At 47.0% G+C, this 19890-nt stretch overlaps 1 protein-coding gene across 2 annotated transcripts in view; it reads right to left on the bottom strand.

Annotated features, from left to right (window-relative positions):
* Positions 1-19890, bottom strand: part of RIMS2 (regulating synaptic membrane exocytosis 2) — a 1859827-nt gene that overhangs the window by 1575982 nt on the left and 263955 nt on the right. The gene's annotated exons all lie outside the window — the stretch shown is intronic.

The following is a 19890-nucleotide window of genomic DNA, read 5'->3' as shown; positions in this document are numbered from 1 at the left end:
ATATCAGAGAACAGTTTACGAGTCAGTGAGCTTCAGGGTGACCCTCAACGCAACCAGGCGCTCTCCGGCAGACATGGCGCCCAGGCCGCGAGCCCAGCGGAGTGAAGGGGTGGACAACTGATACCTGGCTCCTGAGCTGTGGAGGCACCGTGGGATCAGAGGCGGGCTGCTGGGGTGGCGCCCTCGTTGACAGTGAGTGTGAGCCTGCAACGAAGGGGGATGTGAACCTACAACATCGATCGGAATTAAAGCTGCATAGTCAAATCACAGAGTAAAACCACAACCTTCGCTTGAGACCGGCAGTGGGATGGTCAAGTAAGAGACAGCTACCCGAGCAGACGACCTCCAAGACAGCGGGTGAGAGCCGGTCCCGGGGGCGCAAAGAAGCCAGGAATTCTCACCTTGGCGCCAGCGCGATAATCAAGCGCGCGGCTGGTGGGCCTCCGCAGCATTGGGCTTGGTACCAGTGTCGTCGGAGGTGGGTAGCGCTGCATAGTGCCAGCTTCTGGGAGCGTAAGAAGTACGGCTGCTGGAGTTCAGACTGCCCGTCATAAATGCCGCAAATTTAAGCTGCAAGCCCAGCGTCCGGGAGCCAACCACGGGAGAACTTATTAATGGTGCGCATGATAGGGCGAGTCTAAGGTGGACAGCAGGTCGGGCTGGCAGGCCCAAGGCGGAGCATAGTAACAGCCTTTGGCGGGACTTAGCAAGAGTTGGCTGCGGGGCCCAAGGACTAGCACACTGGAAGCAGGCTCACACAGACCGAACGGCAAGGCCCACTAGCAACGGCAGACAGCGCACAAGGCCGGGGGCCAGTCTGCGAGGACGCTGCCACTGAGGCAACGACCTGTAGCGAAGAAGGTGGTGCTAGATTTGGGTGCCACCTATCACGACTCTCAGCAACCCCCTATAGGGTTGATAGCACGCTAAAGACGGGCGAAAATGGCCCCCCACCTGGATAGCAATCAGACGTACGGTTCGTAGGCCCGCCCAGGCAGACAACAGGCAGCGCTGCGTGGGTGCTGCGCACAACACTCTACAGCCGAAGGCAACAAGGCGAGAGGGTCCGTTAGTGGTGAGAGCTATCCTCTACCTCCATACCGCTGCCCTAGGAACTGCCTGGGACCACAGAGATCAAACGGAGCTGCAGCGCCATGGTGGGCTAACGAGAGAGAATCCCAGAGAAGGTGTTGCACCTGCTCACACACTCTAGCCCTCAAGTGAAGGCACCAGAGACAGGGCGGACACTCAAGACCCTTCCTCGGGGCTAGCGAAGCATTGCGAAAAGGCACAAGGTACCTGGCGCTCACATAGAAGCTCAGGAAGCAGTCACACATCCGCACAGGCCTGGGACAGAGAAGGGGCCCGCAAGACAGAAGTTGGAGCGAGGTCGGCGGCCTTTTCCCCCCTCATTGTACTTGGAGAAGTTCCCTGGTGGCACCTTCGCGGACAAGAACAAGAGGCTCAGGACAGACAGGCGGAGAAATGCGACACGGCGGGCAGGGGAGGGGGCGGAGCGGGTAAAAAATAAATAAACAAGACGGAGGGAAGAGAGAGAAGGGGAGGGGGGAGGAGAAATGCGACACGGCGGGCAGGGGAGGGGGCGGAGCGGGGAGAGGGAACAGACGGAGGGAAGGCAGATAAGGGGAGGGGGGAGGAGAGTAGGGGAGGCACGGCCTAGCGGCCGTGCAATCAAGAAGTGAGGGGGCGGAGCTGAGGGAGGCTGTGACAGAGAGAGTAGGCAAGGCAGGCGGCTGGGGGCATGTGCACGCGCTTTTAAGTTCAATGCGCATGCGCATTGAGCTTAAATTTCTCGTGCACTGCAAGGAATCGCCACGATTCCTTGCAAGTTGGTTAAAGAGTGGATAAGCCCCCATAGTCTCGCAAATCGACAGGCGAGACCTAAAAAGGTACCAGAGTCTTGCACGAGAAGCTACACCAAAATTCTTCTACCTCACTATTTTGTAAGGTTGGTATTACGACCACTGAAAGATTACAAGAACATATCAAGCAAGAGAAAGAGACATGATGCACAAACAATGCCCCTGGCTAAGGATAAAGGTATTCAAGCGGACACATTGGGAGGGATGCAAGGACAGCCATAGTACAGCACCAACATATCATTTCTAGGCTGAGAAATCACACACTGAGGTAGCTTGATTCAGGTATGCACAGAGTACTTTCTCGAACACTCAAGCTTTCAAATGACGCAGTAGGTTAACACGAACCAATAATTTACATAGCAAACGATCACGGAGCTATTTTCATTCCCATATGGGATACATTTTAGGGGCGGGAAAAAAGAAGACTCACTGAGAGAATCGCTTACTGTCTAATATGCTAAGCACAGATTAAGTGGGAAGGAACAGTATGCCCAGTACACACTTAACGAAATAAAAGAAGCAGCGGTGCAAGTAAACTAAAATGATAATTGATAATACTTGTGAAAAGGGAAGTCACGTATCAATATTAACAGGATCTTGTACAATGTGACAATAATAAAGGATCCTAAATATTAGTTAGGTGCACTATACACATGAACAGGATTATAAATTCGAGAACATTGTTAAATCAAATATGCCATCCCAAATTTCATTGCAGCATTAGATAATGTTAGAGTTGGCAATCCCACCAAAAAGCTGCACTGCCAAGTATTTGACATCACATCCAACAGCAAATTAGAAACGGGTGTGTGTACGGCACTAACTCCCGCTTCAATAGCACTGCACTCATTCATAATTGTTACCTCCTCAACTCAATGGGCAAGAGGTCCCTTGGGATGCATCTCTAAAACGTGGGAATGCATTGAAATGCAGTGATAACAATACAACCTAAGTCGATATTTACAGATGCATAAAATCACTTAAGCTACTGGGGCGATACAACCTGATAAAATATGAATAAACATTAAATCATTAGCGGAGCAGCTTACCATTAAGGTACAGTTCTGTTCGCTGCAACTCGTATCTAATCACTGGGGAGAGGGCAAGCACTGCAAAAGGTCTAGAATCAAACCTCTTTCGGAGGCTACGTTACTTTGAGACATTAAAAAAAATCCTCTGTACCAAAGGAGGCTAGAAGCAGAATATAATTTATCAACGGTCATTTTATTCTGTATTTATTTACAGTGTGAGCCAGAAGAAATATTTTAAGGCGGGTTCAGTCTTTTCACAGTTCTACAAATTAAGCCACTGTGGCCAACGCATTCTGCACATGCTGTAACCTGTTTGGATTTACAAAGATGCTGGCATAGATGAGACTGCAATATGTGGTCAGCTCAAAAGCAGGATCCTCCCCAGCGGCACCTGATACTTGGTCTATCAGAATCATGAATATTTGGGAACCGGGTGTACAAACCTCTTCATTCCTTTTGGGGGGGGAGGGGTGGGGGGGTTTAAGACGAGTTTGTTTGGAACCTTATGCCCATGTTCTCTGATTTGAGATTGCACAGAGGTCCCCCAATGATGAGGTGACCCAAATGGGACTCGGTCTTCTTCAGTGCCATCCACTATGATGCTTTCTATTGATGCATCAGTATCACAGAGGGGGCTGTCCACCAACCAGAAATATATATGGTGCAGGCGCTTTACGAATTAGTCTGAACTCTGCACCCTCGATTCATTTACAGGAAAAAGCTGATCTGAAATCTGAAAATGTAGCTAGTGCTCTTACATAGCCTTTGCTTGTGATAGAATACACATGTTAAATGAGAAGGGAGCTGAAGCTGCTGTTCTAAAGGAATAATTGAGGCCAGTCCGGGGAAGGTCCCAAACCACTCAACCATATTTCAGACAGGTTGACCTGGCCTAGAAGTATCACAGCAGTCTGGCTCCATCCACAATGATGAGGGTGTCCTCTAAATTTGTGAGTACTGTTTCTATTTCTGGTTCTTATGGGTCTGAGTCCAGAATAGCATTTGTGGAATAGATTATAGTGTCCCAGGATTGTGATTGGGTACGAGAGATTTGACATTGAGGGGCAATAGGCTAGCGCCGTGTGTCTACATAGGTTTATTTTAGCAGTCGGGGATGGCTGTGCACTTCAGGTACTAATCCTCATAGATAGGATGATGATAAAAGAACCACAATTCCTGAAGGGAAAAAATAGGTATGATTGTTAGAAATGGGGGTCTCTAGTTGGCAGTGGTATTCACCCTGTCCAAGTAGGGACCCTTCCTTCTCATCAGGATAAGAGAGTTCCTCACCCAGATAACCCCTGCTAATCCCTTGGAAGTTTGGCATGTGGAGTCAGGCTTATCTCAGAGCCAATGTGTAAATTATTTGTACATAACACACAGTAACACAGTGCAAGCACCACACATGGACACCACATCATAAAAAAAAAAAGTATCATTATCTAAACTAAACTAGAGCAAGATGACAAAAATCCAACATACACAACTCAAAAAGTGACTTTTAAAAGATTTCAAGCAATTCTGTCAATTGAACTCTATGGATGCCTTGGCGTTACACAAAGTACCACAAATGCAACAAAACCCATAAGTTAAATCAGCCGCAGAGGAGGGAAGCGTTGGAAAAAACAAGCGATGCGTCGGTTCCGGAGTCCTCTGGGAGGTGATACGTCAGTTCTGCTGCACACAGAAGAAGTGTTGCATCTAATCCGGACTGTAGGGGGTAGTGATGCGTCGAAATCCAAGACGGTTCTGGTCTGCGGGTCACAAGTCGGGAAACTTGTCACAAAGGTACGATGCATAGAAATCTGGATGCACTGGAGATCAATGCAGCAACGACAAACCTGCACTGCGTCAGTTTCTTCAGTCGTGGTCTCACGATGAGTCGATCTTGTCAGCTGCACAGCAGGGCCTAAATATGAGTCAGTGCGGTGATCTGAGACTTGGGCTGCGGCGGTCTCTTTTGCCACAGACCGGTACTGCATTGATTTCTTTGGCCGAACGACGGCAGTGCTTGCAAATATCTCCTGCATAGTGGTACTGCGTCTAAAAAAACTGTCGCTGGAGGGGCGGTGCAGAGATTTTGATGGGCCCAGAACTGGAATTGGCACCACTTGGAATGTCAGAACTCCCAGCAGCGGAGTTCAGCGATGCTGCAGGTGAAGTCTTTGCTGGCCCTGAGACTTCTTAACAGGAGAAAAGCACACACAAGCCCTTGGAGAAACTTTACAAGCAGGATACAAAGCAAAGCCCAGTCCTGTTCCTCACCAAAGCAGAAGCAGCAACTGCAGGCCAACCTAGCAAAGCAACCCACAGCACAGGGGCAGTACTCCTCCTCACAGCTCTTCTCCTTGTCAGAGGTTCCTTTTGTTCCAGAAGGGTTCTAAAAGTCTGGGGTTTAAGGTCAAATACTTATACCCCAATTGGCCTTTGAAGTCGGCATTCTTCAAAGGATTGTCTTAGTAGTGCACAAGTTCTTGTCATGCCTGGTCTTGGTTCCAAAGCGGTACAAAAGGGGGTGGTGATGGACGGAGCATCTGAACCAATCAGACACTCACACCCAGTTAACAGATCTGGGTTTAATCCATCAACTTTCTTTAGCCCACTCTGCCACCCCAGTTCTGACATGGCCATATGTAAATCAGTCTGACCCTGTGACTCATGGGAACAGTCCAGCCCGAAATGCCAAGCCATGCCTTCCCTGGACCGGATTCAAGATTCCTAGGACCGGTTTCTGGCATTACAGCCGTCTTCAGCCAGGCTTGCTTGAATCCAGTGGCAAAGTGAGCAAGGGACTCACGTCTGATCATACGCTGCCAACTTATGGCGAACAAAGCGGTAAAAAAGGGGGTGGTGATGGACGGAGCATCTGTAACAATCAAACACTCACACCCAGTCAACAGATCTGGGTTTAATCCATCAACGTTCTTTAGCCCACTCTGCCACCCCAGTTCAGACATGGCCATATGCAAATCAGTCTGACCCTGTGCCTCATGGGAACAGTCCAGCCCGAACTGCCAAGCCATGCCTTCCCTGGACCGGATTCAAGCTTCCTAGGACCGGTTTCCGGCATTACAGCCGTCTTCAGCCAGGCTTGCTTGAATCCAGTGGCAAAGTGAGCAAGGGACTCACATCTGAGCATATCCTGCCAACTTATGGCGAACAAAGCGGTACAAAAGGGGGTGGTGATGGACGGAGCATCTGAACCAATCAAACACTCACACCCAGTCAACAGATCAGATGGGTTCCAGACACACTCTAGGGGGGTTTAGACAGCGTTTGGAGCGGCTAGGCACAGCCCTATTCAGGAGTCAGTGACAACTCTTTCCACCACTCTAGGTCAGGAAGACCCATCAGCCTGGTGATGGGCCATCAGGATATGCAGTCCACACCTCAATTCCCTTTGTGTGACTGTCTAAAGGAATGCACCAACAGGCCGGTGTCAGTCTGAACCAGACATTGAATTCAGAGGCAGGCAGAGGCACATGACGGTTAAACAAGAGAATGGCCACCTTCTAAAAGTAGTACAAAAGGGGGTGGTGATGGACGGAGCATCTGAACCAATCAAACACTCACACCCAGTCAACAGATCTGGGTTTGATCCATCACCGGTCTTTAGCCCACTCTGCCACCCCAGTTCAGATATGACCATATGCAAATCAGTCTGACCCTGTGCCTCATGGGAACAGTCCAGCCCGAACTGCCAAGCCATGCCTTCCCTGGACCGGATTCAAGATTCCTAGGACCGGTTTCTGGCATTACAGCCGTCTTCAGCCAGGCTTGCTTGAATCCAGTGGCAAAGTGAGCAAGGGACTCACGTCTGATCATACGCTGCCAACTTATGGCGAACAAAGCGGTACAAAAGGGGGTGGTGATGGACGGAGCATCTGTAACAATCAAACACTCACACCCAGTCAACAGATCTGGGTTTAATCCATCAACGTTCTTTAGCCCACTCTGCCACCCCAGTTCAGACATGGCCATATGCAAATCAGTCTGACCCTGTGCCTCATGGGAACAGTCCAGCCCGAACTGCCAAGCCATGCCTTCCCTGGACCGGATTCAAGCTTCCTAGGACCGGTTTCCGGCATTACAGCCGTCTTCAGCCAGGCTTGCTTGAATCCAGTGGCAAAGTGAGCAAGGAACTCACATCTGAGCATACCCTGCCAACTTATGGCGAACAAAGCGGTACAAAAGGGGGTGGTGATGGCCGGAGCATCTGAACCAATCAAACACTCACACCCAGTCAACAGATCAGATGGGTTCCAGACACACTCTAGGGGGGTTTAGACAGCGTTTGGAGCGGCTAGGCACAGCCCTATTCAGGTGTCAGTGACAACTCTTTTTTCACCACTCTAGGTCAGGAAGACCCATCAGCCTGGTGATGGGCCATCAGGATATGCAGTCCACACCTCAATTCCCTTTGTGTGACTGTCTAAAGGAATGCACAAACAGGCCGGTGTCAGTCTGAACCAGACATTGAATTCAGAGGCAGGCAGAGGCACATGACGGTTAAACAAGAGAATGGCCACCTTCTAAAAGTAGTACAAAAGGGGGTGGTGATGGACGGAGCATCTGAACCAATCAAACACTCACACCCAGTCAACAGATCTGGGTTTGATCCATCACCGGTCTTTAGCCCACTCTGCCACGCCAGTTCAGACATGACCATATGCAAATCAGTCTGACCCTGTGCCTCATGGGAACAGTCCAGCCCGAACTGCCAAGCCATGCCTTCCCTGGACCAGAAACAAGCTTCAGAGGACCGGTTTCTGGCATTTCAGCCGTCTTCAGTCCGGCTTGCTTGAATCCAGTGGCAAAGTGAGCAAGGGACTCACGTCTGAGCATATCCGGAGTCAAGCTATCCTGGCTGAAGACGGCTGATAGCCAGAAACCGGTCCTAGGATGCTTGATTCCGGTCCAGGAAAGACATGGCTTGGCAGTTCGGGCTGGACTGTTCCCATGAGGCACAGGGTCAAGGCTGATTTGCATATGGCCATGTCTGAACTAGGGTGGTGTGGAGTGCAAAAAAATGATGGATTTAGGCCCAGATCTCTGTACTGGGGTGAATGTATGACATTGTTCTGCATTCTGTCCATCAACTGTTGTTTTTGATTTGTCACCCAGATTGGGATGGGTATGCTCAGACATGAGTCCCATGCTCTCCACACCACTGGAGTCAAGCTATCCTGGCTGAAGACGGCTGATAGCCAGAAACCGGTCCTAGGATGCTTGATTCCGGTCCAGGAAAGACATGGCTTGGCAGTTCGGGCTGGACTGTTCCCATGAGGCACAGGGTCAAGGCTGATTTGTATATGGCCATGTCTGAACTGGGGTGGTGTGGAGTGCAAAGAAATGATGGATTTAGGCCCAGATCTCTGTACTGGGGTGAATGTATGACATTGTTCTGATTCTGTCCATCAACTGTTGTTTTTGCATGTGTCACCCCGAGTGGGATGGGTATGCTCAGACGTGAGTCCCATGCTCTCCACACCACTGGAGTCAAGCTATCCTGGCTGATAGCCAGAAACCGGTCCTAGGATGCTTGATTCCAAGGTGAGGTATTAGTCCTAGAGCTGAATCACAGAAAACCTCAGTGATCAAAGAAGCTTTCTGAGTTGGAGAAATGAGACCATATACAGACACCACAAATGTGTTTTTGAGTATTGTTGGACACATCTTTTTCTACAGGGTCACACCAGATTTTTTCAGCTATCTGCCTTTCTTTGCTGAACCCTTTTTGGGGTTCTCTGTTAAGCTGTGGTAAAGTGCTTGTGCTTTTCCCACCAACATGTTAAAATTGGCCTACACCTAAATGGTACAATTAATTTACTTAAAACTCTGTAGTATAAGCTGTTACAAGGACCCAGAATATGTCAATTAAATGCTACCAGTGGGCAGCAGCACTCATTTTGCATTCACTAAAGCAGCCTTTTAAATCATGTTGCAGGCCCACCCCTACAGCAGATAGTCTAGTTTAAAATGTTTACACTATCATTTCAACCTCACTAAAACCTTTTGCCAGGCCTAAACCTTCTTTTTTAATACTCCTACATAACCCCTAAGGTAGGCCCTAAAGGCTCACAGGGCTGGGTGCATGGTTTTTGAAAAATAGGAAATATGTGTTTACGTTTTACATGTCCTCACAGTGAAGAGCTCCTAAAGTCGTGTTTCACTGCTGTAAGGCCTATCTCTCCCATAGACTAACTCAAGGTTATCTTATTTCAAGTAATAAGTGTTAACTTCTAATTGGGAGCAGATAAATGATGTTTATACTCAAATGAATTGTAATTTAAAGTCATCTTTAATAGTTAAGATGCATTTTAGATCATAATTTTGAGAATGCCACTTTTAGAAAGTGGGCATTTAAATGACTAAATTTTCATGGGCTTTTCTAGGATTTTCCAGCCATTTGGGCCTGTTAATTTTTCCCCCATCAAGAATGTGTATTGGGCCCAGAAAGTCAACAATGGGACCTGAATGTAGCTGGGAGAGGGTCCTTCTAACAGGATGGCTGGGGAGGAGCTGTGCCTGCCCTGATTACATTTCAAAGGGCCTTGCCCACAGTACAGAACAATGAACCTGACAGCAGGCTTCTCCCAGGTTTTTGTCACCCTAGACAGTTTGGAGCCAAACTCAGGCAAAGGGGAAGAACTGACCAGAACCACTTTTAGAGGTAGCCAAGGGAAGGTGCAACACAAAAGCTGGCACCAGGTATATAAGAGGACCTTCAGAACCACTCATCAGAACTCTCCTGGACCTGTGGAAGATTCAGAAAAAGGACTGCTCTGCTGCTAGAAGGACTATGCTGCCGCTTGAGAGACTATCTTGCTGTCTGAAAAAGTAAGACTGGACCTGCTTGCCTTGATCCCAGGCTACCCAGAGTGACTCCAAGAGTCAGTTGCCTGACCTCCTGTGTGGGCTAAAGGGATGCAACAAGTTTCCAGAAACCTCTGTGCAACTGCCCAACTTACTAGCTGCAAATGGAGCTGCCTGAGCTATGTTGCTGGCCTCTGCAGGAGTGAGTCCTGATCCCCAATAGGTGTCCCCCAGGTCCTGGATCTTTAACTGGCATCAGTAAGACCTCCTGTTGAGGAGGGCCCATTCCCACTAAAACTCTGCCACCTGCAACAACTGCCAACACGAAGCCTACTCTTCTCGCCCACAGTGACTGTCTATGATGACCATCAATGTAAGACCTACACTTTGCACTACAGCAACAACAGCCCATAGCAACCACCAACTCGAAGCTCCAGTGACGACCGGCTCTTTGCACCACAGAAACGACCCCCGGCAGCGCACATCCTGCTGTTCATAACAGCTTCCTCGCGACCTTCTCCAAAGCACAGAACTCTTCATGCCAAGACTTGAGAAGGTAACTTTTTAGTAGGACTAATCTGATTCCTGTGTCTGCCCGTGCTCCATTGCCATCAGTCTGAACTGGTGACGTACCAGATAACCACGAGTGCCACTTTCTGATTCTTGTAGACATTTTCACAAGCAACTTTAAGATTCAAGATCTCCAGTTCTATTGATTGGATTATTGTCATACTGGTGTAATTTTATTTATTAAAATGTACACTACTTTTCTAATTTAGTTTGGGATTTTTCTTGTTTGTGTTTTCACTTAATTACTGTTTGTGGGCGGCATAAATACTATACGTATTGCCTATTAGTTAAGCATGACTGCTTCTGTGCTGAGCTACCAGACGGTTAAGCACTGGTTAATTTAGTAACTTTTTGTGGGTCACCCTTACAAGGACTGTGGTTGTTAATAGCCTCCAAATGGGCGCGTTTCACCAAAATGCCAGGGGTAGCGTTAGTACATCACATTTTCCCCCTAATGGCATCACAGTAAGGGATGTCATCTGACTTTTTACACGCTGTCACCCTCCCCTCAACTGTTTGTGATCGGTCTAACCTTTCTATTATAGGTCACGTCTTTCTCACTGGTTGCTGACTTTTTCACTCCTCCTTTCTATTTTAACTGTGTTTTTCTCACTGATTTCCATGTGTTCCCCTCTCTCACCTAACTTTCTCACCAGTTCGGTCTCTTTTTCCACTCTATTTCACCTTTCTCCCTCCTCTCATACTCCCTTATCTGACTTTTTTCACCTGACTATGTCACAGTCTTATTGGTGTCCCTTTCATCCCTCTTTGTTTCTCTCAAACATGAATCCTCCTGTGTTTGTCTCTTGATCACGTACCCTTCTCTCTGTAGTGTCATCTTCATTTCGCTATTTTACCCTTATTTCACCTCAAAGCCTTTACTTTTACCACTTCTCTCTCTTTCTCGCTCCTTCTCTACCCTGTATTTGTTTCTTACTCTCTCCACAAGCTCTGGGGCAGCGGGAGGCACTGAGACGATCCACACCACTTGGAACAGTAAATTATTATTTTCCAAGTTAGCTACTGTCCTCTGAGGTCAGTTGGTCGCAGTGACAGTCAGTGCTGGGGTCCCAGGAGGCAGGCCAGGGGTCTCAGCTGCAACCCCTGGCGACCTCTAAATAACGGCCATTCTCCTCCATCCCTTCCAACCAATAGCCCAGTGTGTTTCAAATCTCTCCTGCCGCCATGGTTATGCATGTCTGGGAAGCAGCATTTGTCTGCAAGATTATATCCTAAGAAGTTCGTATTAAAAGAGCATTCTCTCTATAGAGTCCAGTCTAGAGATGCATCAGAGGTGCTGATTTTCACAAAACACATGAATGTGGACTTGGATGTATGAAAATATCTGTGGCAGCGAAGATGAGGAAATAGCAGCTTTGTTTCATGCACTCGTTCACTGAATTTTTCCATGCACAAAATGTGCTGTAAGTTCATATTTTGTCACACCTTCAATCCCCTTGGCACAAAATGTGCTATTAGAGGTGGGTGGGGGGGGTCCCCGGAGGAGATGGTTCAGCATTCCACATTCACACCGAGATGCAGTTAGAGCTGCTTCTGGTGCCGATCTCTATTCTACTACAACCGTCCTGCTTTGAGTAGGACTTTCACAGCTCTGCAGGTACAACGAACTAGATCTCATACGACCTGTTAAGGCAAAAATGGGCCATCCATTTCGGAAAACCTACACTCTAAGGTCTATGAATGGAGCGGGCTCGTTCAGTTCTTGCTATCCCTATAGAAGTGGCTTCTCTCCCCCAATACACAACTACTCATAGGCGTGAAACGATTCGGGAACAAATGATAAAAACACGTACTGCACATGGATTTTGTAAATCCATATTACCATTTAACTGACTGGGCCGGGGCTGATCAATGTTTTTTTGCAGCTCTTCACTGCTGCACGATATATATATATATATATATATATATATATATATATATATATATATATATATATATATATATATATATCTCACATTCTCAAACTGAACGCGGGAACGGTCACAGATGCATTTTCTGGTTTGACACTAACGGCTAAGTCTGGTTACCCCATTGAAGTATACAGATTGTCCAAACAACGCTCGAAGGGGGCGCGATAAACCTATAAAAAGGATATATTTTTTCAGAACGATGGACGCAGTCAGCTTTTTAACTAAGGCCACGTTTATTTTGTGGACTCAGCAAGCGAACGCGGGGATTTTTATAGACGCACGCCCTTTGTGCTCCGTCAGGATTAATATGTGTACAAAGTGCAAAGGACGGCATTACATGCAATGGAAATATTTACTATACCAGCAAAATAAACATGCATATTGATAGCACGGAAAGCGAGGACGCATCATTAGGTTACTTCCGTGATGTCAGAATGCAAACCGTACATTTATTTATGCAATACATATTGACATATCCGGGCTTACTAGTCACATTCTGCCCACGCTGGTTCTCTCTTATCAGACGCGCTCGCGCCCTTCCTGCTTGCACCTGTTGCTCCTTCGAATGCTGGCCGGTCACACTGTAACCCCAGCCTGCTCCCGGAAGTGCGCAGTTTTCTGTCAGCCTACAACCCTTTTCCGAATGTTGGTGCTGGCTAGCGGGGTCAGTTCATTTTGTGCTATTAATATAATAAAAAAACACAATGTCTGCCATTGTTATTTTATTAAAACGCGACATCATCAAAACAGTTTGTTTGCACAATCTGTTGGCAGCGTGCAGCACCATTATTTTGAAGCAAGCACCTGAAACATTGATCCACCGCAAATGAAATGACAATCGCAAATATTATGCCTGGTGAAATAACAGAAACCACATTAAACGTCTACCAGGAAAAGTACTGATATCAGAAATGTTGCACATCCCCTGGAGGAAGTGCATTAGAATAATGCACCTCTGACGAATGAACAAAGGACTAAAGAGCCTCAAAATGGCGACTTGACATCATTTCAGGTTAACAGGCTAGAGAACCAGCTATCAGAATACCAAGCAGTCGAACAAAGTCTTAAATACAATTATCTGTTAAAAAGGTAAGCTTCTAGTGAAGGACCTTAATATATTATTTTCTTTTATATTCGGACTCTTTTTTTTCCCAATGTAGGCTAACATACAATTGTTAGTCTCTCCACTGAACTGAATTTATAGAGGTTCTCAATTTTAAAAATATTCTTCAGTTGTTTCAGTGGTAACAAGCCCTGCAGATACTGTAGCTCTGCTGTTAATAAAGCCAAGAGAGAGAGATCCGAGATTTCAGACCGTAATCCTCTCCAGACTCACTACAGCTCTACAAACAAGACTCACTCAGACCCATGCTTCTTATGGTGCTCGCCCTATTTCAGAGTTCATTATTATGCCCATAACTATTTCGAACTCTGCTTCTAATAATACAAAGCATTCTTTAAGCTCTGCTGTGGACAATACTGAAGCTTACTCAGAGCATTTATAAAACAGCTAAAACCAGTCTAGGGACTATCCAAAGACAATTAATCCTCTTCCGTTTATATCACAGAAATTCATTCTCTCAGGGGTATTTCCAGATCCCGTCCAAGTTATGTTCCTGATCATAAAACTCATTTAGCGCTTTGTACGTAATAGCTAGAATCTCCAGGAAATCTGTGTTTCTTAACAGAATCACTTGGAACTCTATTGACGTTATTACCCAGACTTGCAACTCAAAGAAGAACTTTCTGGAAAGCCTAAGGTGACCCACAATTCTGTTCTTGTTCACCTTCTCCCACTGTTCAACTCTTGGTAACTCCCAGAGTCACATTGGCTCTGATTCTGCTCTTCTTAACGAAGATTCACCTACAATTGTGACCTTTTGTAAAATGTTATTTGTTATAGGAGACTCTGATCAGTTTGAAGAGAAACATTATATTGTACCAGAGACTCCTCAAGGTAAGGTGTTGGTGATAAAAGTAGAAGGTGGGTTGGAATCTGCTGATACCAGACTGCAGAAATCAGGATGGAATGGATGATTTCATTGCAAAAGTACACAGTTTCTATAATATATATATATATATCAATTCAACTCCTGACCTTTTAACTCCTTGACAAGAACACACAAAAACTTCTTTGCTGGAAAAATAGCCTTTATTGCAGTGTAAAGGCAACCAAAACTCGACGCGTTTCGGGAGCTCACCTCCCTTGCTCACGAGTGAAAGTGTTTCATTCTGGATAGGCTTTAAATAAACATGTGACTTTTTAGTGAATAACAATAGAAAGCAGACTAGCGCTGCCAAACCATAATGTGAATAGATACAATGTGAACGTAAACATATACTCGTTCGAGTTATTTCACAGCCCTTCAATCTCATTTGGACTTGAGTATTTCATTAAGGGTTCTCTTATGCTGATAATTATACTTGTGTTATTCATTTGATATTTGTCAAAGAAGTTCTTCCCACAGAACTTCCAACAAAAACTTTACCCAGCTTGTCGCCGGTGAACATCCCATAGGTTTAAGCATACCTCTATTTACACAAATAGAGCATCCCTGCTCCACGATGGGGTATCTATGTCTGGGTCAGAGGTCCATTACCAGATAGGAGGCGGAAGCCACTTTTGGGCTAGGTAAAGGTATGCCAAGATTTCGGCGGTCGCACGAGAGGTGTGGCCGATGCTTCCAGAGGAACCACCTACTACTGCTACGCTACAGGCTCTCGTGACCTTATCGGGGGCCGTTGACTGGTATCACATATTTATAAGGCATAGAGAGACTATCTGAGTATGTGCCCACTTCCTGTTAAGGCTAAGTGGGACGTGGCGCTAGGGGAGCCCTTGACAAACCTGGAATGGCAAAAGGTGCACAAAGGGGTTAAAAGCATAAGCTCCAATACCAGATTTAAACTTACACAATCAAACATAGTGCACCAAACCTACCTGACACTGAGTGTTCTACATAAAATATACCCGGATCGCCTCGCTGGCTGTCCCAGGTTCAGGCATGGTGACGCCCAATTCCTACATATGCTATGGGATTGCCCAGGGATGGGGCTCTACTGGGGGGAAATATTGGAGACTTTATATAGAGTAACTGGGTGTACACTACCTCAATCTATCAAAGAGGTCTTGTTGGGACTGCTCCCTAAACCCAAAGGGAAATAGCTCACAAGTAAATTCCTCCAGCTGGGACTAGTTCTGGCAAAACGGAGGATCGCGATTGGCTGGATGAGTCTGGGACCCCACTACGGTGACACAGTGGGCTGAGGATCTGCGGGAATGGGCAACAGCAGAGTTGATACGGATGAGGCATGTCCGAAACGATGAAAAAATAGAAGAAGATGCGATGGCTTGGTATGCCATGATCACAGATATCCACAGGAGGGTGGATCCTGCCTCAAAAGTAGTAGAGACACAAGATTCTGCTGAAAATAATCCAGAGGTGGCAGCAAGCCCAGAGGCCTCACATACCCTGGGCGTAGTGTAAGATATCTTTACACATATTTAACATTTGGCCTGTAATACCCTTATAAGATAGTGTTATCCTGATGTGACTCGGGTGAGAGGAGGGGATAGTTACAGTTATTATGGTATGTTTTCTTCCTTCTGGATAAAACTGACCGGGATGCGCCTTACTACAATATTATAGGTATCGACACAATTGTGGAAATGCACTCTTGTTTATTATTTTTTTCTTTCTCTAGGATGGAATTTTATCCGGGAGACGATATTTTCTTATGTATATTTGTACACAAAATGTACTGCTTGATCAGTGTATTGCAATATGCTTGTACGGCTAAATCAATAAAAATATATAAAACTAAATATGGGCAATGTTGCTGGTAATTAAGAGGAAATTAATGACATTGATTCTTCATTACTCGACTCCATGTTGTATATGAAAGGGAAAAAGATACGTGGTAGCAGTAACTGTTGGCCTCGGTCAAGTGAATTTATCCTTACATTGATATAGAGACACTTTTACTGAAACAACATGCTTACTTATAGCGAAATTATTATAAATGAGTTGTTAAAATTCAATGTATTGAGTGCTCTAGGTTTGAAACAGTTAACCAAATGAACACAAATAGGGTTTTTATTTTAATAAAATAATTGTAAAGGAAAATACAACGTATCATTTGTTCATACTCCATATAAGATGTACTCTCTAAAGAAATCAGCATGCACCATCTCTATTGTTCTTTTAATTATAAAGTGGCACGTCTTGCTATGGCAGAGGAACTACATGGTAATTTATTTCAATGAATCTAGTAATTTTTCTTTATCTGTTGTTATATGGTACACAGTTGTTTCACTGTTGCTGCAATTACAACTGAAAATGTCAAGCGCGAACCGTAAATATTTCTGCAACTTAATTGTTATGAAAGATTCAAGAGTGACTATTTCTACCGACTGAATTCCTTTTGGATCCTAGAGGCCGTACAGCACGAATCTGGGCTCTTTGAAGCACCTTGCCTGGTTTAATGCAAAGCCAGAAAGATTCTCGTCCGACTGACAAAATGCACAAACTTATACATGCTGGTCTACCTAAGTTCTAGGGGTAGTGTCACACGTTTTTGTGAAAGCATATATGAATATGCACTCGCAAACCAAACTATTTGTATAGCTAAATTAATATTAACATGCAATGTAGTTATGAAAATATAGTGCAATAGAGATAAAAACACACCCGGTGCAAGCCCGTGGGCATGACAGATATTTACAATCCCTTTCTCACGTTATCTGCACTGTTAACGTTAGACTTAACCAAGGGCGTAGGTAGTGTAGAATGTATAGGTAAAAGAACACCATCGGTATTTACAAGGGATAGGGGTGGGGGAAGGGGCATCTCACAAGCAAAAGAGTGTTTCACGTGAATGAAAAAAACACAAGCTTTAGATTTCACAATTCTGGCAAATCTACCAGTGTGGCTTTTACAGAATGTGGAGTTTAAAGAGGATGATTACAGAAACAGGCCCATCCCCAGAAATGTATAGGGACCGGATCCCCCAGCATGCCCCACGCCCTCCCATCACCCACCCATAAGCCTCCCCAACCGGTGGTCTCCATCCCCCTGTGAAGAGCTTACCCCCTCTCCCCTCAGTGCTGGCCTAAGGGAGTGCTCAAAGGTGGACTCCCGTCTATGCCATCTATCAAGATTAGTGTTCAAATGTCTCTTTTCCGCCACACCCCCTTGAACTGCCTAGCTAAGGGACGGGTGGGTGGGAGATAGGGCGGACGACCGGCTACCCTCTACTAATGGGGGGGGGCGTGGGCCGGGGGGCCGGCCCCTAAAGGCGGGCTCATCCAGCCTCGCCCTTGGTATAGGGACCGGATCCCCCAGCATGCCCCACGCCCTCCCATCACCCACCCAATAATTAAACTTGAGATTTAAGTGGGTGTCAAAACGGCCATGTTTAATATTCACACAACATAAACATGACGAAGATTATCATTAAACTTATTAAAACTTGCAAATCAGAACACCAAATTAAAACTGTACATTATCATTTTAATAATCACACACACAGAATGACATTATCCCCCCAGCACCAAAGGGCCCTCTGGCTAGGCTCTCCCCAGGAAGCGATGCCCACGCGAGGCGCAACCCACCTGCGTCATAGAGTGATGGGCCCCAGCCCTCGTAACCTTGTCCGCCATTTCCAGGGCACCACCACTCCTCCACCAGGTTGACCAGGGACCCAGGAGGCTCGTATCTGTCGCCCTAGCCTCCCCAACCGGTGGTCTCCATCCCCCTGTGAAGAGCTTACCCTCTCTCCCCTCAGTGCTGGCCTAAGGGAGTGCTCAAAGGTGGACTCCCGTCTATGCCATCTATCAAGATTAGTGTTCAAATGTCTCTTTTCCGCCACAAGGGCGACTAGGGGCCATAGGTCCGGCGCCCTTCCCCCCTTCCAGTAATTGCAAAACAAACGACCAGATTCCATTAATCCATGCGTCCATGCCAATGTCAGACAAGTGCACACCATCCCTTTCTTGCTCTTGCCCCGCCCGCCCTGCTTGTTGACCCTAGGCTTCTTATTCAGGGGGGGGGAAAGCGTCCCTGGGTGGGACACCGGGCCTACGCGGGCGCTCCTCGATCGCCTCGGGCTCAATCTCGGGCTCGGAACGCTCCCCGTCCCCCTCCTCCTCACTACTGCCCCCGCCTCCCTCGAATTTGGCCAGCAGCGCTTTAAGCAGCTGCGCTACTTCTGGGTCTTTACCCTTTCGTTTTTGGTGCACGCCTTTAGGTGGCATATCGCCCTTAGAGTATGCGCGCGGGAAAATTTAAAAAATTGCGCCTCCCGCTCTCGAAAACCTCCCGTAGCGCCGCTCCAGCCAACCCCCTCCCGCTTTGCAGCTCGCGCCCAGGCGGCAGGCAAGAGGAGTCGGAGCTCAGCGAGTACCTGCAAAAAACACAAAACACGCTACAGCCTGTGCAGACCCCAGGGACACCCACCGAATAACAACGCAACAGGGCGAACCCCGGAGCCCACCCAAGCCCGCAGCCTCGTGAGCCACAACCCCCTCACCTGCCACACTAGTCGCTGCTGCTCGACTCCGTTTCACCGCGATCCCGCACAGTCCGGCTCGCACTCCGCCACGCCTTCCGACCAGCCGCCGTAACTTCTCAGCACCACGAGGAAGTGAAGGGGCGACTATGGGGCAAGGGAATCTATAAGCACGGGGACCGGGCAGTACAGTAGATTAAATAAAACAGGCTACCGAGCCTGAGAGTGCAAGAGATGCGAGGGGGGCAGAAGATGTGTGCAGGTCCGTGCGCAGGCGAGGAAAGAGGCCGACCGAATTGCAAGTGTGACCTATATAGGTCACGGCCTCTGACCCCGCCTGCGCCGGAAACGCGTCACCGCCCACCCCGGAAGGACTTCCTTTGCTCGCCCGGTCGCCTCCCATAGGGCGGACGACCGGCTACCCTCTACTAATGGGGGGGGGGCGTGGGCCGGGGGGCCGGCCCCTAAAGGCGGGCTCATCCAGCCTCGCCCTTGGTATACAAAGCAATCACTATTCCAAGCATCTGTTAACCAGTTTCAAAATCATGTTTCCACAGGCAGACATACACATGGGCATTCAGAGAAATACAAGCTTACTGTGTTCTGCTTGTCTTTTTGAATGTTTTCCTGGCTCCATCTCACCTGTGCTCTTTTAAACACTTTACCTAGGTCGCTCTGCCTACATGGTCGTGTGTCTCTTTTAAATATCATCTTCTTACTGACGTGAGTTTAAGGCACATAACAGCCTCAATCACAAAATATTTCACAGTTGTAACCTACATTTATGAACACAAACTGTAGAACTTAGTTAGGGTCAGACTTTCCCATTTATAATTTACAGAATCACGATTCCTAGAATTCCTTTTCCTTGATTCCTCTTAGACAGTGGAAAGCAGACGATATGATGTCTTTTCTGTAGTTATAAGTTTATCCGCCGGAGTGTAAAAATTTAACTTTTCAGAAAGAGGAGCAGGACATTGTATATTTGGAAGGTGGTAACACTTAAAAAGTTGTATCTCTTGGTTTTCTCCCCTCGACTCATTCTACGTAGCCCGACTGGTGACAACCTTAATTGGTTTTGGACTGTACTTCCTGCGCCCATTGGTGACGCCTGCTGGCCTCCCTTTCAAAATAGATTCAGTAGCCTGG

Source organism: Lissotriton vulgaris, chromosome 4_1 (genome assembly GCF_964263255.1).
Source record: "Lissotriton vulgaris chromosome 4_1, aLisVul1.2, whole genome shotgun sequence".
NCBI lineage: Eukaryota > Metazoa > Chordata > Amphibia > Caudata > Salamandridae > Lissotriton > Lissotriton vulgaris.
The sequence above is the reverse complement of the archived record's forward strand: the minus strand, read 5'-3'. Positions and strand labels throughout refer to the sequence as shown.